Raw genomic sequence first — 16,372 nt, forward strand, 5'->3', positions numbered from 1 at the left:
TGCATATGTGGTGAAAAAATGGAAGAATCATCAAGCTTTTACTTTTGAGACAAGATAAAATATACCAAACCACAGCTTTAATCTAATATGGATAAGCATACGTACACACGATCGCTGACTGTCCAAAATTCAGCAAATGAACACTTAGACTTATATAGCGATTTAAACCATTAAGGCGAGATTTTGAACACAAATACATGATTACATAATTTTTGAAGAATTCCATGAGCTTTATTTTAAAAGAAAAAAGAAATTTGGAGCACAAGTGGATTTCAAGTTATCGCTAATCAAAGTTTGCATTGGAAATGAAGAATTTATACAAACACTAATTATGAAGTTTTATTAAAAGCTTTGACATTGGCTAGAAATTACAGACGGGAAACCATTTGTTTGCTACTGAGAAGGATATCTCAAGGAAAATAGTTCTATATTCATATGAATTTACTTTTCCATTTTTCGACCGAAGATTTAACCTGAGATTATGAAAGAGAGAATATAACGCAACAAGTAATTGAAGAAATAACCCAAACTCTTTCACCAAATGAACACTTAGACTTAAATGGCGATTTAAACCATTAAGGCGAGATTTTGAAGACAAATACATGTTTACATAATTTTTGAAGAAATCCATGAGCTTTATTTTAAAAGAAAAATTAAATTTGGAGCACAAGTGGATTTCAAGTTATCGCTAATCAAAGTTTGCATTGGAAATGAAGAATTCATACAAACACTAATTATGAAGTTTTATTAAAAGCTTTGACATTGGCAAAAAATTACAGACGGGAAACCATTTGTTTTTTGAATAAAAACAAAAATATATATATGTTCATTTATCTCCCAAATAAGGTTACTGCATATGTGGTGAAAAAATGGAAGAATCATCAAGCTTTTACTTTTGAGACAAGATAAAATATACCAAACCACAGCTTTAATCTAATATGGATAAGCATACGTACACACGATCGCTGACTGTCCAAAATTCAGCAAATGAACACTTAGACTTAAATAGCGATTTAAACCATTAAGGCGAGATTTTGAACACAAATACATGATTACATAATTTTTGAAGAATTCCATGAGCTTTATTTTAAAAGAAAAAAGAAATTTGGAGCACAAGTGGATTTCAAGTTATCGCTAATCAAAGTTTGCATTGGAAATGAAGAATTTATACAAACACTAATTATGAAGTTTTATTAAAAGCTTTGACATTGGCTAGAAATTACAGACGGGAAACCATTTGTTTGCTACTGAGAAGGATATCTCAAGGAAAATAGTTCTATATTCATATGAATTTACTTTTCCATTTTTCGACCGAAGATTTAACCTGAGATCATGAAAGAGAGAATATAACGCAACAAGTAATTGAAGAAATAACCCAAACTCTTTCACCAAATGAACACTTAGACTTAAATGGCGATTTAAACCATTAAGGCGAGATTTTGAAGACAAATACATGAAAACATAATTTTTGAAGAAATCCATGAGCTTTATTTTAAAAGAAAAATTAAATTTGGAGCACAAGTGGATTTCAAGTTATCGCTAATCAAAGTTTGCATTGGAAATGAAGAATTCATACAAACACTAATTATGAAGTTTTATTAAAAGCTTTGACATTGGCAAAAAATTACAGACGGGAAACCATTTGTTTTTTGAATAAAAACAAAAATATATATATGTTCATTTATCTCCCAAATAAGGTTACTGCATATGTGGTGAAAAAATGGAAGAATCATCAAGCTTTTACTTTTGAGACAAGATAAAATATACCAAACCACAGCTTTAATCTAATATGGATAAGCATACGTACACACGATCGCTGACTGTCCAAAATTCAGCAAATGAACACTTAGACTTAAATAGCGATTTAAACCATTAAGGCGAGATTTTGAACACAAATACATGATTACATAATTTTTGAAGAATTCCATGAGCTTTATTTTAAAAGAAAAAAGAAATTTGGAGCACAAGTGGATTTCAAGTTATCGCTAATCAAAGTTTGCATTGGAAATGAAGAATTTATACAAACACTAATTATGAAGTTTTATTAAAAGCTTTGACATTGGCTAGAAATTACAGACGGGAAACCATTTGTTTGCTACTGAGAAGGATATCTCAAGGAAAATAGTTCTATATTCATATGAATTTACTTTTCCATTTTTCGACCGAAGATTTAACCTGAGATCATGAAAGAGAGAATATAACGCAACAAGTAATTGAAGAAATAACCCAAACTCTTTCACCAAATGAACACTTAGACTTAAATGGCGATTTAAACCATTAAGGCGAGATTTTGAAGACACATACATGGGTACATAATTTTTGAAGAAATCCATGAGCTTTATTTTAAAAGAAAAATTAAATTTGGAGCACAAGTGGATTTCAAGTTATCGCTAATCAAAGTTTGCATTGGAAATGAAGAATTCATACAAACACTAATTATGAAGTTTTATTAAAAGCTTTGACATTGGCAAAAAATTTCAGACGGGAAACCATTTGTTTTTTGAATAAAAACAAAAATATATATATGTTCATTTATCTCCCAAATAAGGTTACTGCATATGTGGTGAAAAAATGGAAGAATCATCAAGCTTTTACTTTTGAGACAAGATAAAATATACCAAACCACAGCTTTAATCTAATATGGATAAGCATACGTACACACGATCGCTGACTGTCCAAAATTCAGCAAATGAACACTTAGACTTAAATAGCGATTTACACCATTAAGGCGAGATTTTGAACACAAATACATGATTACATAATTTTTGAAGAATTCCATGAGCTTTATTTTAAAAGAAAAAGGAAATTTGGAGCACAAGTGCATTTCAAGTTATCGCTAATCAAAGTTTGCATTGGAAATGAAGAATTTATACAAACACTAATTATGAAGTTTTATTAAAAGCTTTGACATTGGCTAGAAATTACAGACGGGAAACCATTTGTTTGCTACTGAGAAGGATATCTCAAGGAAAATAGTTCTATATTCATATGAATTTACTTTTCCATTTTTCGACCGAAGATTTAACCTGAGATCATGAAAGAGAGAATATAACGCAACAAGTAATTGAAGAAAAAACCCAAACTCTTTCACCAAATGAACACTTAGACTTAAATGGCGATTTAAACCATTAAGGCGAGATTTTGAAGACAAATACATGATTACATAATTTTTGAAGAAATCCATGAGCTTTATTTTAAAAGAAAAATTAAATTTGGAGCACAAGTGGATTTCAAGTTATCGCTAATCAAAGTTTGCATTGGAAATGAAGAATTCATACAAACACTAATTATGAAGTTTTATTAAAAGCTTTGACATTGGCAAAAAATTACAGACGGGAAACCATTTGTTTTTTGAATAAAAACAAAAATATATATATGTTCATTTATCTCCCAAATAAGGTTACTGCATATGTGGTGAAAAAATGGAAGAATCATCAAGCTTTTACTTTTGAGACAAGATAAAATATACCAAACCACAGCTTTAATCTAATATGGATAAGCATACGTACACACGATCGCTGACTGTCCAAAATTCAGCAAATGAACACTTAGACTTAAATAGCGATTTACACCATTAAGGCGAGATTTTGAACACAAATACATGATTACATAATTTTTGAAGAATTCCATGAGCTTTATTTTAAAAGAAAAAAGAAATTTGGAGCACAAGTGGATTTCAAGTTATCGCTAATCAAAGTTTGCATTGGAAATGAAGAATTTATACAAACACTAATTATGAAGTTTTATTAAAAGCTTTGACATTGGCTAGAAATTACAGACGGGAAACCATTTGTTTGCTACTGAGAAGGATATCTCAAGGAAAATAGTTCTATATTCATATGAATTTACTTTTCCATTTTTCGACCGAAGATTTAACCTGAGATCATGAAAGAGAGAATATAACGCAACAAGTAATTGAAGAAATAACCCAAACTCTTTCACCAAATGAACACTTAGACTTAAATGGCGATTTAAACCATTAAGGCGAGATTTTGAAGACAAATACATGATTACATAATTTTTGAAGAAATCCATGAGCTTTATTTTAAAAGAAAAATTAAATTTGGAGCACAAGTGGATTTCAAGTTATCGCTAATCAAAGTTTGCATTGGAAATGAAGAATTCATACAAACACTAATTATGAAGTTTTATTAAAAGCTTTGACATTGGCAAAAAATTACAGACGGGAAACCATTTGTTTTTTGAATAAAAACAAAAATATATATATGTTCATTTATCTCCCAAATAAGGTTACTGCATATGTGGTGAAAAAATGGAAGAATCATCAAGCTTTTACTTTTGAGACAAGATAAAATATACCAAACCACAGCTTTAATCTAATATGGATAAGCATACGTACACACGATCGCTGACTGTCCAAAATTCAGCAAATGAACACTTAGACTAAAATAGCGATTTACACCATTAAGGCGAGATTTTGAACACAAATACATGATTACATAATTTTTGAAGAATTCCATGAGCTTTATTTTAAAAGAAAAAAGAAATTTGGAGCACAAGTGGATTTCAAGTTATCGCTAATCAAAGTTTGCATTGGAAATGAAGAATTTATACAAACACTAATTATGAAGTTTTATTAAAAGCTTTGACATTGGCTAGAAATTACAGACGGGAAACCATTTGTTTGCTACTGAGAAGGATATCTCAAGGAAAATAGTTCTATATTCATATGAATTTACTTTTCCATTTTTCGACCGAAGATTTAACCTGAGATCATGAAAGAGAGAATATAACGCAACAAGTAATTGAAGAAATAACCCAAACTCTTTCACCAAATGAACACTTAGACTTAAATGGCGATTTAAACCATTAAGGCGAGATTTTGAAGACAAATACATGATTACATAATTTTTGAAGAAATCCATGAGCTTTATTTTAAAAGAAAAATGAAATTTGGAGCACAAGTGGATTTCAAGTTATCGCTAATCAAAGTTTGCATTGGAAATGAAGAATTCATACAAACACTAATTATGAAGTTTTATTAAAAGCTTTGACATTGGCAAAAAATTACAGACGGGAAACCATTTGTTTTTTGAATAAAAACAAAAATATATATATGTTCATTTATCTCCCAAATAAGGTTACTGCATATGTGGTGAAAAAATGGAAGAATCATCAAGCTTTTACTTTTGAGACAAGATAAAATATACCAAACCACAGCTTTAATCTAATATGGATAAGCATACGTACACACGATCGCTGACTGTCCAAAATTCAGCAAATGAACACTTAGACTTAAATAGCGATTTACACCATTAAGGCGAGATTTTGAACACAAATACATGATTACATAATTTTTGAAGAATTCCATGAGCTTTATTTTAAAAGAAAAAAGAAATTTGGAGCACAAGTGGATTTCAAGTTATCGCTAATCAAAGTTTGCATTGGAAATGAAGAATTTATACAAACACTAATTATGAAGTTTTATTAAAAGCTTTGACATTGGCTAGAAATTACAGACGGGAAACCATTTGTTTGCTACTGAGAAGGATATCTCAAGGAAAATAGTTCTATATTCATATGAATTTACTTTTCCATTTTTCGACCGAAGATTTAACCTGAGATCATGAAAGAGAGAATATAACGCAACAAGTAATTGAAGAAATAACCCAAACTCTTTCACCAAATGAACACTTAGACTTAAATGGCGATTTAAACCATTAAGGCGAGATTTTGAAGACACATACATGGGTACATAATTTTTGAAGAAATCCATGAGCTTTATTTTAAAAGAAAAATTAAATTTGGAGCACAAGTGGATTTCAAGTTATCGCTAATCAAAGTTTGCATTGGAAATGAAGAATTCATACAAACACTAATTATGAAGTTTTATTAAAAGCTTTGACATTGGCAAAAAATTTCAGACGGGAAACCATTTGTTTTTTGAATAAAAACAAAAATATATATATGTTCATTTATCTCCCAAATAAGGTTACTGCATATGTGGTGAAAAAATGGAAGAATCATCAAGCTTTTACTTTTGAGACAAGATAAAATATACCAAACCACAGCTTTAATCTAATATGGATAAGCATACGTACACACGATCGCTGACTGTCCAAAATTCAGCAAATGAACACTTAGACTTAAATAGCGATTTACACCATTAAGGCGAGATTTTGAACACAAATACATGATTACATAATTTTTGAAGAATTCCATGAGCTTTATTTTAAAAGAAAAAGGAAATTTGGAGCACAAGTGCATTTCAAGTTATCGCTAATCAAAGTTTGCATTGGAAATGAAGAATTTATACAAACACTAATTATGAAGTTTTATTAAAAGCTTTGACATTGGCTAGAAATTACAGACGGGAAACCATTTGTTTGCTACTGAGAAGGATATCTCAAGGAAAATAGTTCTATATTCATATGAATTTACTTTTCCATTTTTCGACCGAAGATTTAACCTGAGATCATGAAAGAGAGAATATAACGCAACAAGTAATTGAAGAAAAAACCCAAACTCTTTCACCAAATGAACACTTAGACTTAAATGGCGATTTAAACCATTAAGGCGAGATTTTGAAGACAAATACATGATTACATAATTTTTGAAGAAATCCATGAGCTTTATTTTAAAAGAAAAATTAAATTTGGAGCACAAGTGGATTTCAAGTTATCGCTAATCAAAGTTTGCATTGGAAATGAAGAATTCATACAAACACTAATTATGAAGTTTTATTAAAAGCTTTGACATTGGCAAAAAATTACAGACGGGAAACCATTTGTTTTTTGAATAAAAACAAAAATATATATATGTTCATTTATCTCCCAAATAAGGTTACTGCATATGTGGTGAAAAAATGGAAGAATCATCAAGCTTTTACTTTTGAGACAAGATAAAATATACCAAACCACAGCTTTAATCTAATATGGATAAGCATACGTACACACGATCGCTGACTGTCCAAAATTCAGCAAATGAACACTTAGACTTAAATAGCGATTTACACCATTAAGGCGAGATTTTGAACACAAATACATGATTACATAATTTTTGAAGAATTCCATGAGCTTTATTTTAAAAGAAAAAAGAAATTTGGAGCACAAGTGGATTTCAAGTTATCGCTAATCAAAGTTTGCATTGGAAATGAAGAATTTATACAAACACTAATTATGAAGTTTTATTAAAAGCTTTGACATTGGCTAGAAATTACAGACGGGAAACCATTTGTTTGCTACTGAGAAGGATATCTCAAGGAAAATAGTTCTATATTCATATGAATTTACTTTTCCATTTTTCGACCGAAGATTTAACCTGAGATCATGAAAGAGAGAATATAACGCAACAAGTAATTGAAGAAATAACCCAAACTCTTTCACCAAATGAACACTTAGACTTAAATGGCGATTTAAACCATTAAGGCGAGATTTTGAAGACAAATACATGATTACATAATTTTTGAAGAAATCCATGAGCTTTATTTTAAAAGAAAAATTAAATTTGGAGCACAAGTGGATTTCAAGTTATCGCTAATCAAAGTTTGCATTGGAAATGAAGAATTCATACAAACACTAATTATGAAGTTTTATTAAAAGCTTTGACATTGGCAAAAAATTACAGACGGGAAACCATTTGTTTTTTGAATAAAAACAAAAATATATATATGTTCATTTATCTCCCAAATAAGGTTACTGCATATGTGGTGAAAAAATGGAAGAATCATCAAGCTTTTACTTTTGAGACAAGATAAAATATACCAAACCACAGCTTTAATCTAATATGGATAAGCATACGTACACACGATCGCTGACTGTCCAAAATTCAGCAAATGAACACTTAGACTAAAATAGCGATTTACACCATTAAGGCGAGATTTTGAACACAAATACATGATTACATAATTTTTGAAGAATTCCATGAGCTTTATTTTAAAAGAAAAAAGAAATTTGGAGCACAAGTGGATTTCAAGTTATCGCTAATCAAAGTTTGCATTGGAAATGAAGAATTTATACAAACACTAATTATGAAGTTTTATTAAAAGCTTTGACATTGGCTAGAAATTACAGACGGGAAACCATTTGTTTGCTACTGAGAAGGATATCTCAAGGAAAATAGTTCTATATTCATATGAATTTACTTTTCCATTTTTCGACCGAAGATTTAACCTGAGATCATGAAAGAGAGAATATAACGCAACAAGTAATTGAAGAAATAACCCAAACTCTTTCACCAAATGAACACTTAGACTTAAATGGCGATTTAAACCATTAAGGCGAGATTTTGAAGACAAATACATGATTACATAATTTTTGAAGAAATCCATGAGCTTTATTTTAAAAGAAAAATGAAATTTGGAGCACAAGTGGATTTCAAGTTATCGCTAATCAAAGTTTGCATTGGAAATGAAGAATTCATACAAACACTAATTATGAAGTTTTATTAAAAGCTTTGACATTGGCAAAAAATTACAGACGGGAAACCATTTGTTTTTTGAATAAAAACAAAAATATATATATGTTCATTTATCTCCCAAATAAGGTTACTGCATATGTGGTGAAAAAATGGAAGAATCATCAAGCTTTTACTTTTGAGACAAGATAAAATATACCAAACCACAGCTTTAATCTAATATGGATAAGCATACGTACACACGATCGCTGACTGTCCAAAATTCAGCAAATGAACACTTAGACTTAAATAGCGATTTACACCATTAAGGCGAGATTTTGAACACAAATACATGATTACATAATTTTTGAAGAATTCCATGAGCTTTATTTTAAAAGAAAAAAGAAATTTGGAGCACAAGTGGATTTCAAGTTATCGCTAATCAAAGTTTGCATTGGAAATGAAGAATTTATACAAACACTAATTATGAAGTTTTATTAAAAGCTTTGACATTGGCTAGAAATTACTGACGGGAAACCATTTGTTTGCTACTGAGAAGGATATCTCAAGGAAAATAGTTCTATATTCATATGAATTTACTTTTCCATTTTTCGACCGAAGATTTAACCTGAGATCATGAAAGAGAGAATATAACGCAACAAGTAATTGAAGAAATAACCCAAACTCTTTCACCAAATGAACACTTAGACTTAAATGGCGATTTAAACCATTAAGGCGAGATTTTGAAGACACATACATGGGTACATAATTTTTGAAGAAATCCATGAGCTTTATTTTAAAAGAAAAATTAAATTTGGAGCACAAGTGGATTTCAAGTTATCGCTAATCAAAGTTTGCATTGGAAATGAAGAATTCATACAAACACTAATTATGAAGTTTTATTAAAAGCTTTGACATTGGCAAAAAATTACAGACGGGAAACCATTTGTTTTTTTAATAAAAACAAAAATATATATATGTTCATTTATCTCCCAAATAAGGTTACTGCATATGTGGTGAAAAAATGGAAGAATCATCAAGCTTTTACTTTTGAGACAAGATAAAATATACCAAACCACAGCTTTAATCTTATATGGATAAGCATACGTACACACGATCGCTGACTGTCCAAAATTCAGCAAATGAACACTTAGACTTAAATAGCGATTTACACCATTAAGGCGAGATTTTGAACACAAATACATGATTACATAATTTTTGAAGAATTCCATGAGCTTTATTTTAAAAGAAAAAAGAAATTTGGAGCACAAGTGGATTTCAAGTTATCGCTAATCAAAGTTTGCATTGGAAATGAAGAATTTATACAAACACTAATTATGAAGTTTTATTAAAAGCTTTGACATTGGCTAGAAATTACAGACGGGAAACCATTTGTTTGCTACTGAGAAGGATATCTCAAGGAAAATAGTTCTATATTCATATGAATTTACTTTTCCATTTTCGACCGAAGATTTAACCTGAGATCATGAAAGAGAGAATATAACGCAACAAGTAATTGAAGAAATAACCCAAACTCTTTCACCAAATGAACACTTAGACTTAAATGGCGATTTAAACCATTAAGGCGAGATTTTGAAGACAAATACATGATTACATAATTTTTGAAGAAATCCATGAGCTTTATTTTAAAAGAAAAATTAAATTTGGAGCACAAGTGGATTTCAAGTTATCGCTAATCAAAGTTTGCATTGGAAATGAAGAATTCATACAAACACTAATTATGAAGTTTTATTAAAAGCTTTGACATTGGCAAAAAATTACAGACGGGAAACCATTTGTTTTTTGAATAAAAACAAAAATAATTATATGTTCATTTATCTCCCAAATAAGGTTACTGCATATGTGGTGAAAAAATGGAAGAATCATCAAGCTTTTACTTTTGAGACAAGATAAAATATACCAAACCACAGCTTTAATCTAATATGGATAAGCATACGTACACACGATCGCTGACTGTCCAAAATTCAGCAAATGAACACTTAGACTTATATAGCGATTTAAACCATTAAGGCGAGATTTTGAACACAAATACATGATTACATAATTTTTGAAGAATTCCATGAGCTTTATTTTAAAAGAAAAAAGAAATTTGGAGCACAAGTGGATTTCAAGTTATCGCTAATCAAAGTTTGCATTGGAAATGAAGAATTTATACAAACACTAATTATGAAGTTTTATTAAAAGCTTTGACATTGGCTAGAAATTACAGACGGGAAACCATTTGTTTGCTACTGAGAAGGATATCTCAAGGAAAATAGTTCTATATTCATATGAATTTACTTTTCCATTTTTCGACCGAAGATTTAACCTGAGATCATGAAAGAGAGAATATAACGCAACAAGTAATTGAAGAAATAACCCAAACTCTTTCACCAAATGAACACTTAGACTTAAATGGCGATTTAAACCATTAAGGCGAGATTTTGAAGACAAATACATGATTACATAATTTTTGAAGAAATCCATGAGCTTTATTTTAAAAGAAAAATTAAATTTGGAGCACAAGTGGATTTCAAGTTATCGCTAATCAAAGTTTGCATTGGAAATGAAGAATTCATACAAACACTAATTATGAAGTTTTATTAAAAGCTTTGACATTGGCAAAAAATTACAGACGGGAAACCATTTGTTTTTTGAATAAAAACAAAAATATATATATGTTCATTTATCTCCCAAATAAGGTTACTGCATATGTGGTGAAAAAATGGAAGAATCATCAAGCTTTTACTTTTGAGACAAGATAAAATATACCAAACCACAGCTTTAATCTAATATGGATAAGCATACGTACACACGATCGCTGACTGTCCAAAATTCAGCAAATGAACACTTAGACTTAAATAGCGATTTAAACCATTAAGGCGAGATTTTGAACACAAATACATGATTACATAATTTTTGAAGAATTCCATGAGCTTTATTTTAAAAGAAAAAATAAATTTGGAGCACAAGTGGATTTCAAGTTATCGCTAATCAAAGTTTGCATTGGAAATGAAGAATTTATACAAACACTAATTATGAAGTTTTATTAAAAGCTTTGACATTGGCTAGAAATTACAGACGGGAAACCATTTGTTTGCTACTGAGAAGGATATCTCAAGGAAAATAGTTCTATATTCATATGAATTTACTTTTCCATTTTTCGACCGAAGATTTAACCTGAGATCATGAAAGAGAGAATATAACGCAACAAGTAATTGAAGAAATAACCCAAACTCTTTCACCAAATGAACACTTAGACTTAAATGGCGATTTAAACCATTAAGGCGAGATTTTGAAGACAAATACATGATTACATAATTTTTGAAGAAATCCATGAGCTTTATTTTAAAAGAAAAATTAAATTTGGAGCACAAGTGGATTTCAAGTTATCGCTAATCAAAGTTTGCATTGGAAATGAAGAATTCATACAAACACTAATTATGAAGTTTTATTAAAAGCTTTGACATTGGCAAAAAATTGCAGACGGGAAACCATTTGTTTTTTGAATAAAAACAAAAATATATATATGTTCATTTATCTCCCAAATAAGGTTACTGCATATGTGGTGAAAAAATGGAAGAATCATCAAGCTTTTACTTTTGAGACAAGATAAAATATACCAAACCACAGCTTTAATCTAATATGGATAAGCATACGTACACACGATCGCTGACTGTCCAAAATTCAGCAAATGAACACTTAGACTTAAATAGCGATTTACACCATTAAGGCGAGATTTTGAACACAAATACATGATTACATAATTTTTGAAGAATTCCATGAGCTTTATTTTAAAAGAAAAAAGAAATTTGGAGCACAAGTGGATTTCAAGTTATCGCTAATCAAAGTTTGCATTGGAAATGAAGAATTTATACAAACACTAATTATGAAGTTTTATTAAAAGCTTTGACATTGGCTAGAAATTACAGACGGGAAACCATTTGTTTGCTACTGAGAAGGATATCTCAAGGAAAATAGTTCTATATTCATATGAATTTACTTTTCCATTTTTCGACCGAAGATTTAACCTGAGATCATGAAAGAGAGAATATAACGCAACAAGTAATTGAAGAAATAACCCAAACTCTTTCACCAAATGAACACTTAGACTTAAATGGCGATTTAAACCATTAAGGCGAGATTTTGAAGACAAATACATGATTACATAATTTTTGAAGAAATCCATGAGCTTTATTTTAAAAGAAAAATTAAATTTGGAGCACAAGTGGATTTCAAGTTATCGCTAATCAAAGTTTGCATTGGAAATGAAGAATTCATACAAACACTAATTATGAAGTTTTATTAAAAGCTTTGACATTGGCAAAAAATTACAGACGGGAAACCATTTGTTTCTTGAATAAAAACAAAAATAATTATATGTTCATTTATCTCCCAAATAAGGTTACTGCATATGTGGTGAAAAAATGGAAGAATCATCAAGCTTTTACTTTTGAGACAAGATAAAATATACCAAACCACAGCTTTAATCTAATATGGATAAGCATACGTACACACGATCGCTGACTGTCCAAAATTCAGCAAATGAACACTTAGACTTATATAGCGATTTAAACCATTAAGGCGAGATTTTGAACACAAATACATGATTACATAATTTTTGAAGAATTCCATGAGCTTTATTTTAAAAGAAAAAAGAAATTTGGAGCACAAGTGGATTTCAAGTTATCGCTAATCAAAGTTTGCATTGGAAATGAAGAATTTATACAAACACTAATTATGAAGTTTTATTAAAAGCTTTGACATTGGCTAGAAATTACAGACGGGAAACCATTTGTTTGCTACTGAGAAGGATATCTCAAGGAAAATAGTTCTATATTCATATGAATTTACTTTTCCATTTTTCGACCGAAGATTTAACCTGAGATCATGAAAGAGAGAATATAACGCAACAAGTAATTGAAGAAATAACCCAAACTCTTTCACCAAATGAACACTTAGACTTAAATGGCGATTTAAACCATTAAGGCGAGATTTTGAAGACAAATACATGATTACATAATTTTTGAAGAAATCCATGAGCTTTATTTTAAAAGAAAAATTAAATTTGGAGCACAAGTGGATTTCAAGTTATCGCTAATCAAAGTTTGCATTGGCAATGAAGAATTCATACAAACACTAATTATGAAGTTTTATTAAAAGCTTTGACATTGGCAAAAAATTACAGACGGGAAACCATTTGTTTTTTGAATAAAAACAAAAATATATATATGTTCATTTATCTCCCAAATAAGGTTACTGCATATGTGGTGAAAAAATGGAAGAATCATCAAGCTTTTACTTTTGAGACAAGATAAAATATACCAAACCACAGCTTTAATCTAATATGGATAAGCATACGTACACACGATCGCTGACTGTCCAAAATTCAGCAAATGAACACTTAGACTTAAATAGCGATTTAAACCATTAAGGCGAGATTTTGAACACAAATACATGATTACATAATTTTTGAAGAATTCCATGAGCTTTATTTTAAAAGAAAAAATAAATTTGGAGCACAAGTGGATTTCAAGTTATCGCTAATCAAAGTTTGCATTGGAAATGAAGAATTTATACAAACACTAATTATGAAGTTTTATTAAAAGCTTTGACATTGGCTAGAAATTACAGACGGGAAACCATTTGTTTGCTACTGAGAAGGATATCTCAAGGAAAATAGTTCTATATTCATATGAATTTACTTTTCCATTTTTCGACCGAAGATTTAACCTGAGATCATGAAAGAGAGAATATAACGCAACAAGTAATTGAAGAAATAACCCAAACTCTTTCACCAAATGAACACTTAGACTTAAATGGCGATTTAAACCATTAAGGCGAGATTTTGAAGACAAATACATGATTACATAATTTTTGAAGAAATCCATGAGCTTTATTTTAAAAGAAAAATTAAATTTGGAGCACAAGTGGATTTCAAGTTATCGCTAATCAAAGTTTGCATTGGAAATGAAGAATTCATACAAACACTAATTATGAAGTTTTATTAAAAGCTTTGACATTGGCAAAAAATTGCAGACGGGAAACCATTTGTTTTTTGAATAAAAACAAAAATATATATATGTTCATTTATCTCCCAAATAAGGTTACTGCATATGTGGTGAAAAAATGGAAGAATCATCAAGCTTTTACTTTTGAGACAAGATAAAATATACCAAACCACAGCTTTAATCTAATATGGATAAGCATACGTACACACGATCGCTGACTGTCCAAAATTCAGCAAATGAACACTTAGACTTAAATAGCGATTTACACCATTAAGGCGAGATTTTGAACACAAATACATGATTACATAATTTTTGAAGAATTCCATGAGCTTTATTTTAAAAGAAAAAAGAAATTTGGAGCACAAGTGGATTTCAAGTTATCGCTAATCAAAGTTTGCATTGGAAATGAAGAATTTATACAAACACTAATTATGAAGTTTTATTAAAAGCTTTGACATTGGCTAGAAATTACAGACGGGAAACCATTTGTTTGCTACTGAGAAGGATATCTCAAGGAAAATAGTTCTATATTCATATGAATTTACTTTTCCATTTTTCGACCGAAGATTTAACCTGAGATCATGAAAGAGAGAATATAACGCAACAAGTAATTGAAGAAATAACCCAAACTCTTTCACCAAATGAACACTTAGACTTAAATGGCGATTTAAACCATTAAGGCGAGATTTTGAAGACAAATACATGATTACATAATTTTTGAAGAAATCCATGAGCTTTATTTTAAAAGAAAAATTAAATTTGGAGCACAAGTGGATTTCAAGTTATCGCTAATCAAAGTTTGCATTGGAAATGAAGAATTCATACAAACACTAATTATGAAGTTTTATTAAAAGCTTTGACATTGGCAAAAAATTACAGACGGGAAACCATTTGTTTCTTGAATAAAAACAAAAATAATTATATGTTCATTTATCTCCCAAATAAGGTTACTGCATATGTGGTGAAAAAATGGAAGAATCATCAAGCTTTTACTTTTGAGACAAGATAAAATATACCAAACCACAGCTTTAATCTAATATGGATAAGCATACGTACACACGATCGCTGACTGTCCAAAATTCAGCAAATGAACACTTAGACTTATATAGCGATTTAAACCATTAAGGCGAGATTTTGAACACAAATACATGATTACATAATTTTTGAAGAATTCCATGAGCTTTATTTTAAAAGAAAAAAGAAATTTGGAGCACAAGTGGATTTCAAGTTATCGCTAATCAAAGTTTGCATTGGAAATGAAGAATTTATACAAACACTAATTATGAAGTTTTATTAAAAGCTTTGACATTGGCTAGAAATTACAGACGGGAAACCATTTGTTTGCTACTGAGAAGGATATCTCAAGGAAAATAGTTCTATATTCATATGAATTTACTTTTCCATTTTTCGACCGAAGATTTAACCTGAGATCATGAAAGAGAGAATATAACGCAACAAGTAATTGAAGAAATAACCCAAACTCTTTCACCAAATGAACACTTAGACTTAAATGGCGATTTAAACCATTAAGGCGAGATTTTGAAGACAAATACATGATTACATAATTTTTGAAGAAATCCATGAGCTTTATTTTAAAAGAAAAATTAAATTTGGAGCACAAGTGGATTTCAAGTTATCGCTAATCAAAGTTTGCATTGGCAATGAAGAATTCATACAAACACTAATTATGAAGTTTTATTAAAAGCTTTGACATTGGCAAAAAATTACAGACGGGAAACCATTTGTTTTTTGAATAAAAACAAAAATATATATATGTTCATTTATCTCCCAAATAAGGTTACTGCATATGTGGTGAAAAAATGGAAGAATCATCAAGCTTTTACTTTTGAGACAAGATAAAATATACCAAACCACAGCTTTAATCTAATATGGATAAGCATACGTACACACGATCGCTGACTGTCCAAAATTCAGCAAATGAACACTTAGACTTAAATAGCGATTTAAACCATTAAGGCGAGATTTTGAACACAAATACATGATTA

This window comes from Lytechinus pictus, unplaced genomic scaffold (assembly GCF_037042905.1).
Source record: "Lytechinus pictus isolate F3 Inbred unplaced genomic scaffold, Lp3.0 scaffold_24, whole genome shotgun sequence".
In the NCBI taxonomy this organism is placed as follows: domain Eukaryota; kingdom Metazoa; phylum Echinodermata; class Echinoidea; order Temnopleuroida; family Toxopneustidae; genus Lytechinus; species Lytechinus pictus.